The 19,520-nt window shown below is 49.8% G+C and overlaps 1 pseudogene; it reads left to right on the forward strand.

Moving 5' to 3' along the window:
- Nucleotides 1-16,840: 16,840 nt before the first annotated feature.
- On the forward strand, nucleotides 16,841-18,911 carry LOC136459221 (uncharacterized; annotated as a pseudogene).
- Nucleotides 18,912-19,520: the final 609 nt, after the last annotated feature.

Consider the following 19,520-nt stretch of genomic DNA (forward strand, 5'->3'; position numbering starts at 1 on the left):
CACCGCCCCAACGGCCGTCTCCTTCCCATTTCCCTCTGGCCGGTCCATGGTGGACAGCTGGACTAGGCACGTGGCCTTGGCTCATGGCGTGGTCCACAGACCCACCTAGTGGCACCGCAACACGTGGTGCTGTGCCAGCATCCCACTTGGGAAAAAATTCTATGCATACAGTATGCATCGAGATGCAGTGCATACCACATCAGATGTGCTACCACGTGTACAAACAGAACAATCCAACGCTTAAGGTCTTTCTCTGTCCATTGGGTTGGCCCATTATTGATGCGGCCCATGTATACCACAAAAAATAGTCTGGTTTGCTGTCTGTTGGATCATGTGGTGGAAACACATGGCATTCATCTATGACATGTATGCAGGAGAGGCCAGTGCATACCGGATGCATGCAATTTTTCCCCGATCGGCAGCAGCCGCGAGTTTTTCCCAAAAGCCTCTGATTTCTAAAAATAAACCACCCATCCAGTGTAGTTCAAAAACTCTTAGAAATAGGTCCAGTTCTTAGCGTTTTAAACCCTGCTGGTTTTTGAACCCGCAGACCAGAGGCCCTATTTTTGTTTAGAAACCCCTCTATTTTAAGTTTTATCACATTTTGGGCCTCGGTTTTAGGTTGTAGGCCCTTAGAAAAATATATTTATTTATAGAAATGCCACTGAAAATGGTTTTATCGGGTTCATGAACCCGGGGTCCCTCAGGGACTGGCTTCCCGAACAAAGGCTCGGCCCAAACTAATAACGCACAACTCATGGGCCGGCCCAAGTATCAGAGCGACAGGCCAGGGGAGTGATCCAATCTCCGACCGAAAGGTCAGGCCGAGGAGGAACAACGCCCATTTTTCGACTCTAACCCACCTCTCTGACTGGAGCGCTCACTTTGGTCACCAGCCCACCTCCGGACGGCCTCTTCGACCAGAAGGCCTAGCCAAAAGCATCGCTTCCGACTCCGACCCTGCACTCTCCGACCGAGGATATGCCCAGCCCCTGCTCACCGCTCTTCTCCGACTGGCACGATCAGAGCCGACTGGGATCAACTGACCGGGGACGCCCGCTTGGTAGGGACCAGGAGACGTGCGGAGAAAGTAGGGCAAGGAGCACAAGTCAAACTACGATACCAGGGACCATGCCTTATACACCTATAGGAACAATACTCTACAACCGTCCTGACACAAATAGTGTTGTAGGCACCTACATTTCCCCTATAGTATTGTGGGCGCCATTAAACTCTCATACGGTAAGGCTCCCCCCACATGCCTCTGAGCATCGATAGTGTTGTGGGCGCCGGGATTTATTGTACCGAGTGCACATGGTGAAACTCCTCACATGCCTCTAGGCATCAACAACGTATGCATGTACCGACATCTGCCATACCCAAACAAGATGATGGACCTCCCATGTGCATCTAACATCCAACAGTGTTGTGGGCGCCTACCGTCATCCTGTACCCATCGGCATGGGCAACAAGGTTTAGAAGCATTCATACTCTCTCCCTCTCACTTGTAAGACCACCCCCTTCATCTATAAAAGGGGATGCGCTCTCTCCTAATAGACCAAGTTAACCCAAGTTGATTCAAGCTCAGTCCCTTCAGATTCATTAAATTGATCAAGTTCACTAGCTCACAACCACAGAACCACCAGGTTCGGACCTCAAGCACACGCTTCAACACTTAGCTCGTATCGAAGCTCCTGTCGCTCTCGGCCCTTCTAACCAGAGTCCGACCAGACCTCTTGTACACCCCATCTTTCTCCTTCTCGTTTGTAACCCCACTACAGACTTCGAGCACCTGGGCTCAAGAATAAAGTCATCGACCGACTCAAACTGGACGTAGGGCATGTTGACTGAACTAGTATAAACCCTGTGTCATTGAGTGTTAGGCCACCTCTGATCACAACATACGGCAAAACTACAAATATTTACTAGTTGGTCACTTTCTGCACCGATAGTTGGCGCCATCCATGGGGAAGACGTTGTATGTTCAACACTTTTTGGTCATCGGATGACCCACTTTTCCACCACCCTCGCCATGGCGGGCTCCGGCGATACGATTCGCTTTGGCTCGCTAGAGTTTCCCGCACTCCCACCTGTTGGGATGTGGGCTCCACCCATCTTCGAGCCATCCCAGGCCTTCCTCTTTGGAAGCCTGGACTTCATCGCCGACTGGCTCGGTGTACTACACCTCCGCGAGGAGGCTCACATCCTGGCACCCATCAGAGGGGCGCCCTCCATCAACTCTGGGATGCATGACTTCGACGACACGGCATCTACGCTTCATTTCGAGCAAACTCTCTACTCAAACCCTGCTATGAGTAATGTACACGCTGTTATTTACTTACTATTCTCTATCTTCTGCCAATTACTCCGAGGAACCCTATTGTCCTCGACGTGACCACCATACAATCAGTTCACCTATGGCCTCGTGTCTTCTGTGGATGCATACGCCTAGGGCTCCGAAGGATGCTAGCGCCGCCCCCTCTCGCATCCGAATTCGTGGGAATGGCGAGCTATGGTCCCACCTATTTCCTTGACCTCATGGATGACAATTGCGAGAGTGACTACTCCAGCATCGATGACATGGCGCCTAGCCACTGTTTGTCCTAGGAGTGCGCCATGGCAGACGCTCCAGGACACCCACCGGCTGAAGCAGAGTCCTCATAGACTCACACCTCACCGGACTCTCGTGCGGAGACCCTCGAGCTCATGCAGGAGCACGACGAGGCACTACGACAACAGTGGCTGCATCAGCCACCGACTACACCAGCGCGCTCGGTGCACCACACTGCGCCCCATATGCATAGACCAACGAGCGGCACCCGGGGTCACACCCGTCAGGTCCAGCGCAACACCATGGATAGGGGACTGATCCCCCATAGTTTGCTTGGGCCAGTTAGAACATCACTGCCACGGTAGTGCTTCTGCGTGGCCTGTCCGAGCCGAACGACCCTCTTGAACATGAGATCCATCGAAACCTCTAGGCACTAGTGGAGATCACCGCCGTGCAACAAGCAGAGAGCTTCATATCGCGAAGCCAACTCGTGACCTCACTCCCCACCAGGAGAATGGGGACGCAGCAGATGGGTTGCTCCACCCAATCACCACGACGGCTGCCAAGCGCGGCACAGGAGGCCGCATTGGCACCTTGCCTTGACTTGATGACCGCTCCATACCAACCGCCTATCTATGCACGGCTCGGGCCGAATCGAGACACACGTAGCAGCAACCGGAGTCCTAGCCCTGATGGCCTGGGACCATGAACCTTTGTCCAAAACCTCCAGCGAGCACCGCTCCCGCCATGCTCCAACAAAGGTCGGGGCAAAGGTAAGGCCAAGCGCCAAGATCAGGACAAGGGCCCCTCCACGCAGAGGGGAAAAAAGAACAGAAAGGATCGCCGCCGACCTACCAACTCCGTGTTGGACGCCACGGCTGATCACGCGGGCACATAGCCCTAGCAGGACCCTTTGGGCCACTTCCACGAGCTCAAGGAGAGCCCATGCACCAACCATGACTACCCTGTCAAACACCTCTACATGGACTGCCAGCTCCTCAAGGGCCTTCTACGGTAGGCTGGCAGGCCAAAGGAAGAAAAAGACAAAGAAGCAGCGACCGAGAAAGGGGGCGTGGCGGGCAAGGATTCGGACGACTGAAGGTTAAAGTGATATGACCAGACACCTACCACGATGACATTCTCTCCGAATGCTTAGAACAGCTATGTCATTTTTCTTCCCCTAAGTTTCAGTCTTACCATCATTTACTTACTGGGTGGCCATGTCTTCATGGTGGACATCCATCACCTACTGGGTAGAGACTTGCTCCGCCACCGACCTTGCATGAGGCAACAAGCCCTCCCCGACCGATTGGATGTCCTTCATGCTCAAGCCTTCAGCATATCCACTATAAATAGTGGCGAAGTCTAGGTTTGGGTGGTGCATTGCCACCGACGTTAGCACCCCCGATGCCCCATAGAATAGCCTGCTCGTGATAAGGTTCCGGACCGCATCCGGGACCTCCGCCAGCTGGACCGCGGGCGCGTTAGTGCTTGGCGCCGACCCGAAGATCCCCGAGATGACTAGCTAGGCAACATTGCGGATCTAGTCAAGTTCCCCCCCGAGCGCACGTCGCTCTTCATGGGACTTGGCCAGCTCCTCTGCATTCTGGCTGAAAGTCGCCTTGACCGTCTCTAGGTTCTGCTCTAGCAACCTCCCCTTTTCGCCCAGCTCTGAAAGAAGGGCAACAAGCTCAGAAATAGGCTGAAGGAAGAAACCAACACAACAAAAAATAGAAAAGGTACGTACCAACATAGAAGTTCTCAAGGATGGAGAGTTCCCCCACCTATCGAGCCGCCTACGCGCATAGCCAGGCATTCGCCTCCTCCGTCCCGATCACCCAGCCCTAGAGCGCGAGCACCTCCTGGTCCGCCTCCGACCGGGCCTTTCGCTCCGACTTCAGGGTGTTCTACGCCAACTCTAGGGCACTCCGCTTTGACTCAAGGGTCACCAAGGACTCTTGGAGCACTACCACGGTGTCCGCCAGGGATGTCCGCAACCCCGCCTTAGTCTCCGCCTGACGGGCCTTTACCGCCTCGAGCCCTTGCTCGGTGGTAGTCGCCCGCTCTGCTGCACGCTGCCCCTCCACCCACGCCATGGTCACCTCGGCCACCCAGTCCTGGAACTCGTGGCAAGCGGACTCTAGCTGACGCTCAAGCTCAGCCATCCGAGCGTGCTCCATTCGGAGAAAGCAGGACTTGAAAGACGACATCCCCTTCAGACTTTACGAAAAACAAGCTTGCTAAGGTAACCAACAAAAGATTTAGAGGTCAAGGACAAGTATGCAAAACTCACCTCTGTGGCAAGCTGTAGGTCGACCTCGACTAACTGCTGAGCGGACTTAACCCGCTCCTGGGCATCTTCGAGCTTCGCAGATAGGTTGGCGAGTTCGAACACCGTGGCATACCCTTGCTCCCCAAGGATGTCTCAGAGCTGACACTCCTAGGAATCCTAGAGGACGAACTGCACCTTTGCTAGGTACTCAGGGTAGGGCCACTCTAGGTCACCCTCCAGTAGCCCACCGAAGGGCCCAGCCTCTGACTAGACCATCGCCAACTCCCACGACGACACCGGTGACTCCACCATATCATCCATCTAGTCATTGGACAGGATGTCCACCACCTCGGTTGCGTGAACCACCGCCGGGCGTTCCAACTCTGTCCCGGCCGTGTTTCCCCCAGCATCTTTGGCTTCGACCACGAGGGTGAGCCATGCAGCCCTCCACACGGCAAGGCAGGGAGCTCAGTCTCCCTCTCCTCTTATGCCATAGTCAGTGGAGGAGGGGCTACGAGGGTTACTTCCGACACAACCCTCGCCATCAGCATCGGGATCGCCACCAACGCCAACGCCGTCGCTGCCACCGTACTAGCAACTAACCTGGGGGGCACCATCCTCGGAAGGGGAGGCTTTGCTGCCGCCACCCTGTTCCCCCCGTGGCTTGCCATGACACGCTACAGGGTGGGCCTCTAAGTCTCCTGCATGGGAGTTGGGGCGATGCTCAACCTTGACATCTCCTGGCCACTGACAAAAAGTGCGGGTAAGTCACACTCCAAAAAATGCTCAACAGCGAAAGATCAAAAAGAAACAAAGAAAAATGTACCAGGTGGTGAGCGGCATGACTCTGAAGGTGAGACCCAACGTCGATGGGCCTGCAGGGCAAGGACCGCTCCCAAGCTGCAACCCGTGCCCCCTCACTTCAGCCAGGGGCGGAATCATCCCAACTAGCTCCTGCCCAGCCTATGGGTCGCCACGACCTTCGGCTCAGGACTCCCCGACCAGAGCAGCGGGAGGGGCATCCTCTGGCTGCGAGTCACGCAACGCGCAGGTGCCAGTCTGCTCCTCAGACCGCCTAGCTTGCTCGATCATGTCCACAGTAGGTGGGGCCTCCCCTGGCTATGAGTCACACGTTGGCACCGGTCCCGACGACGCAAGTGCCAGTCCACTCCTCGGACCGCTCGGCTTTCTCGGCCATGTCCGCCATAGGCGGCGATGGGACCGATGCCACCGCCAAAGGGCATGGTGACCGCATCTGCTTTGCCTCCCATTCACCGATGGTGTCCATGCTCGTCGCACGCTTCCTCAGTGTGGGAACCACCGCGTGTCGCGCGGCCTCCTACTCATCACCAGCGGACATCGCCATAGGGTCGCGATGCTCCGCTGAGGTCACAATGACCTCACAACTTTCCTCGTCCTCGGAGAAAACCATGTCATCCACATCTATGGGATCCTTTGACCTGAGCTCGGACTCGACGTCGCTCTTTCTCTCCCTGGCCTTCACACGTCGGGCAACCTCCATCTCGTTCTTGTACTTCCGATGAGCCACCTTGGCCTTCTTCTTCTTCCTGGTGTCTGTTGCCTCCTTCTGAGCGGCCTGCCAGGCCACGCCCTATGGACCCTTGGGAAGGTGCGGCCGGGACTTGTAAACTCCAAGCCCCTGCGGAACGTGTGGCTCCAAATCAAAAAATAGGAAAAGTAGAGGAAGAAGTGTGGACTAAAGAGAAGGGAGCATACCAGTCGGGACATGATCATGGAGTTGAAAGGCTCGGGCTTCCCTTTGACCCTCTCTTTGGGCTTCAGCTGCAGCACCCGACCAAGGTAACTCCAGACCTCGTTGTCCAACAGATCCACCGGTGACGCATGGTCTGGGTCCGACGAGTCGCTGTACATCCACATTGGCTGCGCCCTCTCCGCCAACGGCATGACCTAGTGGCGGTAGAGGGTGTGGAACACCCGCACGTCGTCAAGACCGTGCCACACAAGCTTCTGGAGCTCCTCCTCGATGACCTCCACCTTCTTCCTCTCCTTATAGGCGCAACCCCACGACCAACTTTCCTGCTTCTCTGGCCTCTCGCAGGTGAATGCCGGGAATGACGCCTCCATCGAATTCCTAATGTAAAACCACTCCCCATGCCACCCCTAGTTGGAGTCATAGGGGAGGTACACGAGATACGAGCCTCCCATGCTCGGTTTCCTCTGCAGGGTGAAACCCCCCACCGGCACGATCTCGGCCAGATTCCCCACCGTCAAGGCTCTCCCAAAGAACAGCTGCTGGAAGAAATCTACGTGTGGCTCCATCCCAAGGAAAGCCTCATAGACGGTGATGAAGTCGGTGATGTACAGTACCCCCATTGGATTAAGGTGCTATAGCTCCAGACCCCACTCATTGAGGAGCCCACGTAGGAACCAGTGCGCGGCGTACCCTAACCCATGCTCATGGAAGGTAAGAAAGGACACCACCTCACCAGGCCGAGGTTGTGGGAACTCCTCCCTCCTAGGAACCCTCCAGTGCGCCACCTCCTTCAGCAGTAGGAACCCTATCGCAACGAAGGCCTTCAACACCGACTCCCTCACGATGGATGACCTCTAGTCTGACATTTCGCTTTGGGATCGCAAAAAGGATTGATGAGTTCTTCTCTTCTCCCTCGCTCTCTCCCCTTTCTTTCCTAGAAACCACCATGGCTCTTAGGAACACTCACGGCAAGAAGAAAGAGGAAAGGAGGTGGTAGATGAGGAACAGGCAAAAGAATAGGGCAAAAACCCTCTCCCTTCTCCTACTTAAGGAAAAGGGAACAACAGTTAGGGAAGGGCACGCCGATCGGGGAAGGAAAAATGGTGGAGCAAAAAACTCTCTCTCGCTTTCCCATTTAATGCAGATGAGACGCACCCTGACCGATGATACGCGCCCAGACTGATGAGACTTGCCCTACCCGACGGAACGGCTCCTGATCAGATGGGACGTGGCCTGGGCATGGCCCACCACTACCGCACGACCAACCACTACCACACGCCGGGCACAAGAACCAAAGCGCCACCGCACGTGGGTGGCTCCCCGCTTCCCTAGGCTAGACCTGGAAAAACCCAAAATGAGATCTCCACCAGGAGAGACCATCGGGCCCCCTGAGTCGATCGAATCACTCAGGATAAACATCGAGAGACAGGTAAGGAGCAAAGGGACGCCCCATATAGGCCAGACCGACTCCATCATCAACGACGAGCATGGGTCCCCATCGTACATTTCCGACTGGAGCTCTCCAAATCTCGTCACTCGAGTCATCAAGGTAAAAACTACCAAACCCCTCTATTTCTTTATAATCATTTCATACATCCATATGCGCATTCATTCCATACACCCATGCCTCTTGGATGATTCGGGCCCTGAACCGCCTAGGGGCTTGGGAACTAAGCATTGCACGTGCAGTGAAATGCATCACAATGCTCCGTGTTGCGTCACAAAGTGGTGGTTGCCTCATTCGACATGAGCAACCAACAGAGCTAGGGGAGAAAAACGTAGATGAGCCCCATGTGGCCCTTGCCTAGTCTGGTAGATAGGGTCATCTCAACCTTCTCGTTCGATCCTGAACCTCTTGCCAAGCCCATAGAATCTCCATCGAGGGGAGGCCGTTTGGCCACTAGGGTCAGTCTCCAGAATGACCCAAGCATCTGCCGGGTTGCAGGTAAAGGAGTAGTGGAATGTCACAAGAGGGCTATGCTGACCCCATCATGAATAACAGACCTAGATTCCACTCGATCATACCCGTTAGCGAACACTCCGGACAAGCGACAAAACTCAGCCCCTCCGGTTGTGGGGAACCGAGGATGGGGTAACGCACACAACTCACACCGACCCCTACTAAGGCCCAACGGGGCTCGGGGGCTCAAGACACAAAAAGCTTGGGTCTACGACCCTGGACTCGCCCCTTCTGACTGTGCTCCAAACACCTGGGTTTATGACCCCGATCTTGCCCCATCCAGCTATGCTCTTACTATACTCCAAAAACTACCTAGGTCTGCGACCCCAATCTTGTCCCATTAGGATCTACGAGCACCGCCTTGTCACCTCGCCTGATCCCTAAACTAACAAACTAAACTGCCTTGGCTGTGTGGGCTACACCGAGGCTAGGATCTACGAGCACCACCTCATCGCCTCACCTAATCCCTAGACTAATGAACTAACTGCCTTGCCTAATCCCACGGCGCGCACCGACACTAGGATCCATGAGCTCTATCTCATCCGATCCCCAACAACTAACCACCTCGGCTGCACAATGACACCTTGGTTAAACAAAACTCTGCCTCGGCTACACAATGATGCCTTGGTTGACAAACTCCGTCTCGACTAAAAAACACGCATACTCGCCCGCTAACGAACACCCCCCAGATGGTTCTGCCCAAACCACCTGGGGGTTCTGGGGCTACACCCGCGGGTGCGCTCGCACGCACCCACCGATGAAATGAAAACCTCCCCCACTGACAACATAGAAAACCCCCTAGATGGTTCTGCTAGAACCGCCCGGGGGCTCGGGGGCTACACCCGCGGGTGCGCTCGCGCGCACCCGCCGTCAAGACAAAAATTCCCTAGACAATTCTGCCCGAATTGCCCGGGGGCTCGGGGCTCCTGTCGGGTTCATAAACCCAGGGTCCCTTGAGGACTGGCTTCCCAAACAAAGGCTTGGCCCAAACTAATAATGCACAACTCATGGGCTAGCCCAAGTATTAGAGCAATAGGCCAGGGGAGTGATCCAATCTCCGATCGGAAGGTCAGGCCGAGGAGGAACAGCGCCCATTTTTGGACTCCAGCCCACCTCTCCGACTGGAGTGCTCGCTTAGGTCACCAGCCCACCCCTGGATGGCCTCTTCGACCAGAAGGCCTGGCCAAAAGCACCGACTCCGACCCTGCACTCTCTGACCAGGGATACGCCCGGCCCCTTCTCACCGCTCTTCTCCAACTAGCACGATCAGAGCTGACTAGGATCAATCGACCGGGACACCCGCTCGGTAGGAACTAGGAGACATGCAGAGAAAGCAGGGCAAGGAGCACAAGTCAAACCACGATACTAGGGACCATACCCTGTACACCTGCAGGAACAATACTCTACAACCACCCTAACACAAATAGTATTGTAGGCACCTACATTTCCCCTATAGTATTGTGGGTGCCATTAAACTCTCATACGGTAAGGCTCCCCCACATGCCTCTGGGCATCGACAGTGTTGTGGGTGTCGGGATTTACCGTATCGAGTGCACATGGTGAAACTCCTCACATGCCTCTGGGCTTCAACAGCGTATGTAGGTACCGACATCTACCATACCCAAACAAGACGACGGACCTCCCATGTGCATCTGACATCCAATAGTGTTGTGGGCGCCTACCATCATCCTGTACCCATCGGCGTGGGAAACAAGGCTTAGAAGCATTCGTACTCTCTCCATTTCACTTGTAAGTCAATCCCCTTCATCTATAAAAGGGATGCGCTCTCTCCTAATAGACCAAGTTAACCCAAGTTGATTCAAGCTCAGTCCCTTTAGATTCATTAGATCGATCAAGTTCACTAGCTCATAACCACAGAACCACCAGGTTCGGACCTCAAGCACACGCTTGAACTCTTAGCTCATAGTGAAGCTCCTGTCGCTCTCGGCCCTTCCGACCGGAGTCCAACCGGACCTCTTGTATACCTCTTTCTCCTTCTCGTTTGTAACCCCACTGCAGACTTCGAGCACCTGGGCTCAGGAATAAAGTCACCAACCGACTCAAACTGGATATAGGGCACATTGCCTGAACCAGTATAAACCCTATGTCATTGAGTGCTAGGCCACCTCCGATCATAACTTATGGCAAAACTACAAATATTTACTAGTTGGTCACTTTCTGCATCGACAGGTTTCCATCATAACTTTCACATTTTAGGTCCGATTAGAGTAATTTTTATGCTCATGTGTTCATAGAAACATGTAGAATAATTTTATAAGTTTTGTCTATATATGTTTTTTAAGCACGATGTAATGTTCTAATAAAAATATATCTTTCTTACATTTGATGATTGTTTAGACATCTTGTTTAGTGCTGATCTTGTGTATAGAGGGCGAAGTTTTCGAGGAGCAAGAGTTTGAGGAGCAGTACTAGGATCAAGCTTGTGAGCAAGGCAAGTAAAACTTATGGTTTCCTTGTTACCTAGCAACTTTAATCACTTTTATACTTGTGCATGTGTCTAAATTTGATATTCCCATAAGGACATGCCTAGAAATACTTGATCTATTATCCTTGTTACCTATGGGAGGTTATGCATAATAGAAGGATAGTTTTTGCTACGTTCAACAAATGCTATTTTGACTAACGGACATATGGAACAATGAATAAAAGATGCTTTTTAGTAACTTGGCAAGGAGGCTGGAGCATGGGGTCTTTTTTTGCTCCAGATGCTCTCCATAAGGACTGACACTTAAAGCGGCAACCTAGGATGTCATATGGGTGCTAGTCTTAACTTATTAACTAGGGTCGTTGTAGTTCACCTATAGCTTACTAAAAGGGCAAGAGGCGGGGTGGCACGATGGGCATGGTCCTTGTCCTACTGAAGTGTGTGCTGGGCTGTGTGTCAAAGTGTGTGCCACTTTGGAGGAGAGTCTTCCATGGCACGCGGTCGACCAAAACCTTAGCGGCTATGACTTGTTAGAACACATAGTGAAAAGTTAAGTAGTGAAACCTTGCCACACATCCTTGGAAGATGTGATGGGCCTTGCAAACCCTAGCATGTGGGAATCATGACTCTTGGGTAAAGTTGTACAAACTCTGTGGAGTTCTCTAATATGATGTTAGCTGTGCTCACGGACACGAGTGGCCTTGATCCTTTTTGTATAGCCAGATATGTGGATGGATGGGATATATCTTTAATACTGATGTTATAATCACTTTCACTTGGGAATGGGTTTCCTCACTAAGTTAGCAGCTCAGGTATAAAAATAAAATATGATCAACTAAAATGTTGACCACAATTAACTATGTCAATCCTCTGAGCCTTGCATCCCCCATAGTTATACTTGCTGAGTATGGTGATGTAATGCTTGTCATTGTTCATAAAAAATCCTAGATGGGTACCAAACAGAGAAGACTTTGAGGAGTTCCTAGAAGATGTCTAGGACTTTTTAGGAGGGTGTACCACTAGTCGGTGTCCCAATGGGATGGGGCATTAGTAGTTCTATGTATCCGTTATAATAATGTCATTGGTAATGTTGCAATGAACTTGAAAAAGTGATGTAATAAGTTTGTAAACGTTGTTCATGCTATGATATTGCTACAATTTGTAAGTATATGTGGTTTGGAACTTCTTGGGCCCACATATACTCATTCCTCAGTTTTATTTACTAAACTGAGTGTTACACCCCTAAAGATCAAAGAGGCATTGCTTAGTCTTAGGGAACGTGGTGTCCTCCTCTTGTCCACCATCGGCCTCCCAGCTGACCTTCTGGACAGGCTTCTAGGCCTTGCCTTTAGGTCGAGGGTGCCACGAATTTAGCTTCTCATGGACATAGAGTCCTTGAGGAGGTGCTTGGCCTGCCCACCATGGAATGGGCATGGCCCCTCGAGCGCCTTCTCGAAGTGCTTGGTTCATTGACCCCTCACCTTGGGCTGAGGTTGGGTGGCGTGGTCAACCGCTACCACCATTTCCTCCCCCACATCGCTTATTGTCCTTCTTCTTCTTATCACGGCAGTGGCTGGCCACGACAATCTCGTCATCGCCATCCCCACCGCTGAGGTAGGTGCTGGCCTTGCCTTTTCCACTAAAGTTGGCCAAGCCAGCCTTTCTCCTATGGTGTATTTAGTGGTGATGTCCAGAAGCTCCCACATTGTTTTGTAGGGCCTCGTGCTTGAGTGTGTGGACAAGTGCCTCGTAGGTGGTGCCACAGGTGAAGGCATTGATGATGTCAGTGTCTATGACATCAGGGAGCTCGTTCTACTTCTTGGAGAAGCATTGGATGTACTCTCGGAGGGTCTCATTTGACCTCTGCCTGCAATTACACAACTCTCAAGAGTTACTAGGTCAAGTGTATGTACCTTGGAAATGCCCGATGAAGACTGAGCGGTGGTTGCTCTAGCTTCAAATGTTGTCAGGGTCGAGTTGCTCGAGCCATGCCCTCACTGAGCTTGACAGGAGTAGGGGCAAGTATTAGACAACGAAGTCATCATCTAACCCCCTAGCCCTTAGTGCGAGCTAGTAGTCCTCGAGCCAATGGTCAGGATTGGTCTCTCCATCGTACCTAGCTATGTGGGTTTGTCATCAGAAGCAATTGGGGTAGGAAGCCACCTAGATTCTGGCTCCAAATGCCTGAGGGCCAAACCAGTCTTGGCTCAAACTCCCTTCTCGTCGCTTGGGGCTCGACGACTTGCCCTAAACATAGTGCCTTGCCTTGATGATGTCATGCACATCCTGGTCTTCTCTGATCTAGTTGCGCATGGGAGGTCAGCGGGAAGAGGGCTTGGCCCTCTACTCCTACTGGGGCTTGGTGCCTATTGGTGATCCTTAACTCATATTTTCAACCGCCAATCTTTGCATAAAATCCTAGCATACAGACACCAAACTTAGAAATAGGGCTTTAGAACTTTCACTTTCCATAAGTTTTGGTGTTTGATCTTTTGTAGGAGGACATGTCAGAATTACACAAGAAATATACCTAAAGTATACAAGAAACATAACAATACAAATACCCAACATGAGCCAAAGGGGAAGGAGGCCCACAACCAAGCAAATTAGGGCCCAGAATAAGTGGAGAACAAGCCCAAAATTCAAGCAAACCAACTCAACTCTGCGCAACACCACCATGGGCCAAGTCTAGGAGATCACAGGACGTAGCCCAACAAAATTGGACTCAAGGTGGCCCACCTAGGGTGTGGCCACACCCATGGTGCAGGCGCACCCATGGTGGCCTGCCTCGAGCCCAACCTTGCCAGGTTAGTTCATACCGCATCTCCAAGTATGATTTAGGTGGGGATGGCGGTAAATTAAATGCTAAGGGTGGTTTGCTCCTTCCTTTTGAGGAGATCCAATGAATATTCCAAGGAATACACCCCTCCTCTCCACCTATAAAAGGAGGACCTCTTCCCTCCTCATTTCAACAACACACAAGAGAAGAGGAACACCACTCCATGGGCTTAGGCCCTAGCTAGCTCTAGCAAAGTATTAGGGAGAGATGTGAGGAAGAGTTCAGGGAAGAAGTGCCAGGCTTGTCGATAACCTTCCCCCCTTGTACCTCGATAGATACACACTTTGTACCTCAATGGGTATCTTAGTAAGTATTCATGGTTCCTTTGGTTATACAAGTCTTTTGCATAGTTGAGCTTTACTCTTACTTGTTTGTGGGTTTGTTGTCCATCCCCATGGTGGATGGTCTAGTAGAGGGTTTCTAATTAAGACGGATAACCCTGATCAACACTAGAGTAGTAGTCGATAGCATAGACGTGGTGTCTAGGCTAGAGGCTACCTTTGTTTGACTCATGCCCCATGGTTGAGGGGTAGGCGGCAGGTGGTGATATCCCTGTCCGTCCCTTGTAATCCCCCACATTTGGGTTCAATGTAGAGCCATAGGCTGGCATTGTTTGGCAGACCAGGTGATCTCTGGTGCTCGAAGTAGGTAAGTGAAAGTAGAGTTTGTCTATCCTTAGATCCTAAGCCATAGGAATCCTTGTCTACCCTCATCTGCTATCCTTGTGTTGTCCTTGGACAAATTAGCTAGAAGAAATACCTCTGTTCCCTATGGAAATATGATGCCCCAAATACTTCTAGGTGAAAGCTACGACGGTAATTCCGTACGTTTGCAGATTAACTTCTGTAGACATTAAGAAATACCAATAAGTTTCCTAGTGCTGTTGCCGGGGAACGGTTGCTATCTTCTTCAAACCTAGTTCGTCCTCGTATCTATATCCTTTCTTTTTATATAAAAACAAAAACATTTTCTTTTATCTTTTTCACCATGAAGCCAACTCCAACTCCTATTTAAAAGCTTCCTATTTCAAAGGGCGAGTTCCTTGAGCCGCCACCAAAACCAACCATTTTATCTCGCTATGAACTCCACCTTGGTATAATAGCTATGGTTCAGGCATAACCCTTCTCTGGGCTTGATAGAGAAAATCCATGCAATCACCTGCTAGAGTTCAAGGAAATGTGTTCATGCCTGAGCATCTCTAGCATGAGACAAGAAACTCTAAAGTGAAAATTGTTTCCCTTTTCCCTCATGGGGAAGGCGAAGCAATGGTACACACACTCCATAGAAAGTACGAATGGGTACTGGGATGAACTTAAGGACAAGTTTTGTCTTGCATTGTTCCCCATGTCCCATGTTGTCTCTCTACCAAGGGTGATCCTCGACTTTGAGCAGCATGAGAAGGAGTCTTTAGGTGCAGCCTGAGCTAGGTTTCCAGCATTAATACACGCTGGCCCAGACTTGTCTTTATCTGATAGCATTTTGGTTTGACTCTTTTGTTTGGGTATTGACATGGAAGCTAACCTATGTCTCAACATGACCACCGAAGGTAGATTTACACATAAAACCATGATGGAACAAGTGACATTCCTTGAGCACTTCATAGACAAACACATTAGATGATTGCAACCCCTTATGAAGTGATATTGAGAAGAAATGGCATATGAAGACATTGAAGACTCAAGTGGTTGAAATAGTTATATTCTCTTAATCTTGAGTATAGGTATGTCGTACTATCAAGGGAGATGCAATACGAATCATAGACAAATCTCAAGTGCTCAAACTAACCAAACCCAAGTGCTAACATGAGAGAAACACATTAGCACAACACTTGCACTTGTTGATCTTGGGGCTTGTTCTTTGCTGGGTTAGACAACCTTCAAAACAAGCTTTCTAAAATGTCCAAGATCACTGAAAACGGAGTTCGGAGTAAAAAGTTATGGCATTTTCTTTGAGGTGACCTGTGCTATTTCTGGGAGCTACGGCAGTGCCGCGAATTTTTGTAGTAGTGCCGTGCCGCGGTAGTGCCTCATGTTAGTGCCATAGTGCCGCACTTGTATAGGTTATAACAGCTAGTTTTTGTGGGGTGAGTATATATACTCATCCCACGCCTCCTAGTCGTGCTGTTGATGCTTAGATCACTGCCAACCCTTCCCAAGCCATTTGTGAGCTCTCTCTAACCCCTCTCTTTGTGAGAGTGAGTGATTAAGAGTTAGAGAGCAAAAGAGAGCACTCCAAACCTTGAGCACTTGTTGGGCTTCTTCGATCTTCATTGTGCATTTGTTACTCTTGGAGGGGAAGCCTCCTAGATGGCTAGGCGTCACTCTATGAGCTCCCGTGCTTGTGGTGAGCCATGAGAAAGTTTGTATTACCTAAAGATGTTAGTGGAAACCTCAAGCTCAACCCTAATGTTGGACTTGAGAAGAGGATAGGGTTGGAAGAGACCCAAAGCCTTTGTGGTTTCCTTAACAACGTGGACAAAGGCAAGCTTTGGTGGCGAGCTGAACCACGTGATAAATCACGTGTCCTCTCTCTTGTGTTGATTTGCATTATCTGTGTCCACTCAATCTACTTGGTTGTGCATGTTTATGAGATGCAGGTACTTAGTGGACTTGCCACTGGACATCTCCATGCACATCTCCAAGTTTGGGTTCTAGGTGTAGCTACTGTTGAAGCTCTCTGCGCAGGTGTGATAGTGCCGCATTCTCAATAAGGCAGTGTTGCAGTGTGGTAGTGCCGCACGATGGAGCAGCAGTGCCACACACTCTACTAATCCGCTGTAAGTTTTATTTTTTGTTAATTTTCAGAAGCGCCTATTCACCCCCTCTAGGCGACATCATGGTCCTTTCAGATCTGGTGATGGAAGTTCACCTCTCTAACATGATGGGTTCAGACTTAGACCTAAAGAAAAGCAGAGCCAAGAGAACCTTCTTCCCATTTCCTCCTCAACATCTACCCCTTCCACCTCCTCCCACCCCAAATCACAAACCCTAGATCCCAAAGGACACCAGATCTGCTCTCCTCTTCCTCTGTCCTGACCATGTGGATTCATAAGAGAACATCTCACCTCCTTGGCACCACCTACTCTACACTCGTAGCTTTGCCTCCCGTGCTCCTAGCACCACCATTGATCCCAGATCCGTGTCTGATGTCGCTCATATCTCACGATCTTGGTGGCTTCTTGAGCCCTGCTACTACACCCGAGGGTCCCTGTTAGCTCAGTCGCTCACCGTAGGAGCTCTTGGATGACCTCTCCCTATCCAATCCTTAGGTTAGCATCTCCCTCTCCTATCATATTTTCTTTCTCTCTCTCTATCTCTAACTAGTACTCCATTCTTGGTGGCTCTATGTGTGAAATTCATGTTTCCCAAGGGCATTGCTTTTGAGAGGTCTTGATGGTTCTAGCAACTTTTGGGGTTTGGTTTATTTTTGTCTCTAGGGTTGGTCGACAGGTTCAAGCTGGAGGCTGGCAGACTATATCGATAGGAGGGGCTCCCCTGCTTGGCTTGGATCTATGCTACTTTAACTACTCTTTTAGTCTTTCTTTGTGGTAATTTAGGCAGGCTATAAGGAAACATTGAAATCACTAGAGTGGTGGCATTGTCAAACTCTAGATCTATGTCCCCTATGTTGGCAAAATAGCAGGCTGAGCATTGTTGTTATGCATGATGATGACTTGCTACTTTTTTTATTTACCTACTTTTTCCATTAGGAGGTGGATGACCTCCTTGACAACTACTGTGTCAATATGGGCTCCCATGCATGCCACTTCTCCACAGCCAACATGCTAGTCACCTTCATGAAGAATGAGGAGACGATGGCCATGGCCACAGCTAGCAGTGACAGAGCATAACTACAGACACTGAAGAAGAAGACAACATTGAAGAAGGTTACAATGAAGGAGAATAAAGAGGGACAAACCCAAAAGAATGCAAATGTGAAGAAAAAGGAGGGTGAGGAAGGGGCACCATAGACCTGGAAGTGCAAGAAGAATGATGGAAAGGGTTGGAAGTGCCGTAACAATGTGAGCCGCCCCAATTCATTCTGTACCACTTGATGAAGAAGCATTCCTATTTGAACCTAGAGTTTGGTTCTCCAATGGACAAAGATAAGGTGATGGTGGTAGCACCAACAACACCCTTCAAGCCCTCCAATAGCTCCAATGCACAAAAGAAGAAGCCTACCAATAACTACAATGCAACCAAGGGCTTCTACTGCTACTATGGGTTTGGCCCGTCTCGTGGCAAGAAGTGTTGCAGTAACCATCCAAAGAAAGAAGAAGAGGTGGAAGTGGAACCATCCAAATATGCTTCTCCTCTGAGTCATGCCAAAGTTGAGACTGAATATGGTACCAATAATTGGGCTACAACTTACGGTGATGATGCATGCAACAACAATAATTTTGGATGAGGCAACATCAACATGGAGAGGAACAAAAATCCATGGAACCTCTCAAGGAAGCCAGTGAAGGTGTGGGCACTCATGTTGTAAGCAAAAGTAGCTAGGTGCTTGCACATGGGCGACAAAAGATAAAGTTTGCTTTGTCTATTTTAATTTGAGACTCTCGTAGCTCCGCTACCGTTGTTGGTTTGGATTTGCTTATAAGTTGTTTGACTTTTGCATTTTGATTTGTCATTTCTGGTAAAATAAGGCTACTGCAATAGGTCTTTTGAATTGATTTGTGTTGATGTGTTCAACATATTCAACAGACAATAATTTAATTAAGGAGAAAAATCTGGTTGTTATGGTTTCCTTGCATTTATAAACAAATGAGCTTATTGGTCAAGCTTGTTTATGTGCAGATCTTCTCATGAGCGAGCTAGCAAATGTGCTTTTCTAGTGGTGAACATCATTTGGGTTATTATAATGACTCCTCAATCTAATTAGGTAGGTCCTTAGATATGGATCACATGAGCATTGCGAGGAAATTGATTGTTCAAATAAAGTACTTTTGGTGCCATGAGTTATATGCAAGATTAATGTGGTGTTTGGTTTCTTGAGGAACCACCGCGTGGTGAGATGGTGTATCATTTGGTCCATTCCTCAAATTTAGTAGAATGATATTATCCCTTATATTTATACTAGTTATCTATAAGCTTATGGAAGAATAAGGTGACCATAGATCAACTCATCCAATTATACAAGTCAAATAAAAGAGTGAAGAGCGAGAAGGTAATAATGTACTACAGCATCCCTAAGGTTTTGATTATCCTGAATGTTTACCAAATTGAATCACCTTGGCTTTGTTATCCACATCTGCATGTATGAATGAGGTAGGTAGTTACTCTGCTTGAGCCACATTGCATGGTTAATTCAATTTAGCGTTCTTTTTGGTTTTGTCGGTGAGCTCATTTCTCCTCAATAATCAAGCAGCAAAACCCATGGAAAACTTATGTCGGCCCTCGCTATGTCCTCTCATCGCAATCATTGCCAATAAAATAATTCAGGCAATCGATGCCACTACCCAGTCCACGGCCTGTTCGAGAGCAGCTCTTGGCCTATTCCTATTTGTAGGGTTGATAAGTCTCTTTCACATCATGTGGGCCATGGGTTTCTTCCATGATATCAGTACATATAGTACATATACAATGGAGAAAGGTTTGAGTTGAATAATTGATCGACCTCATAGCTATAAATATCAATGTTGTGGAAAATAAATGGACAAGGCAGATGGTCACTCGGCCATTAGCCAATGGTGTGTACCTATGTGGTAAGCGTAA

Source organism: Miscanthus floridulus, chromosome 1, assembly GCF_019320115.1.
Source record: "Miscanthus floridulus cultivar M001 chromosome 1, ASM1932011v1, whole genome shotgun sequence".
Lineage (NCBI taxonomy): Eukaryota > Viridiplantae > Streptophyta > Magnoliopsida > Poales > Poaceae > Miscanthus > Miscanthus floridulus.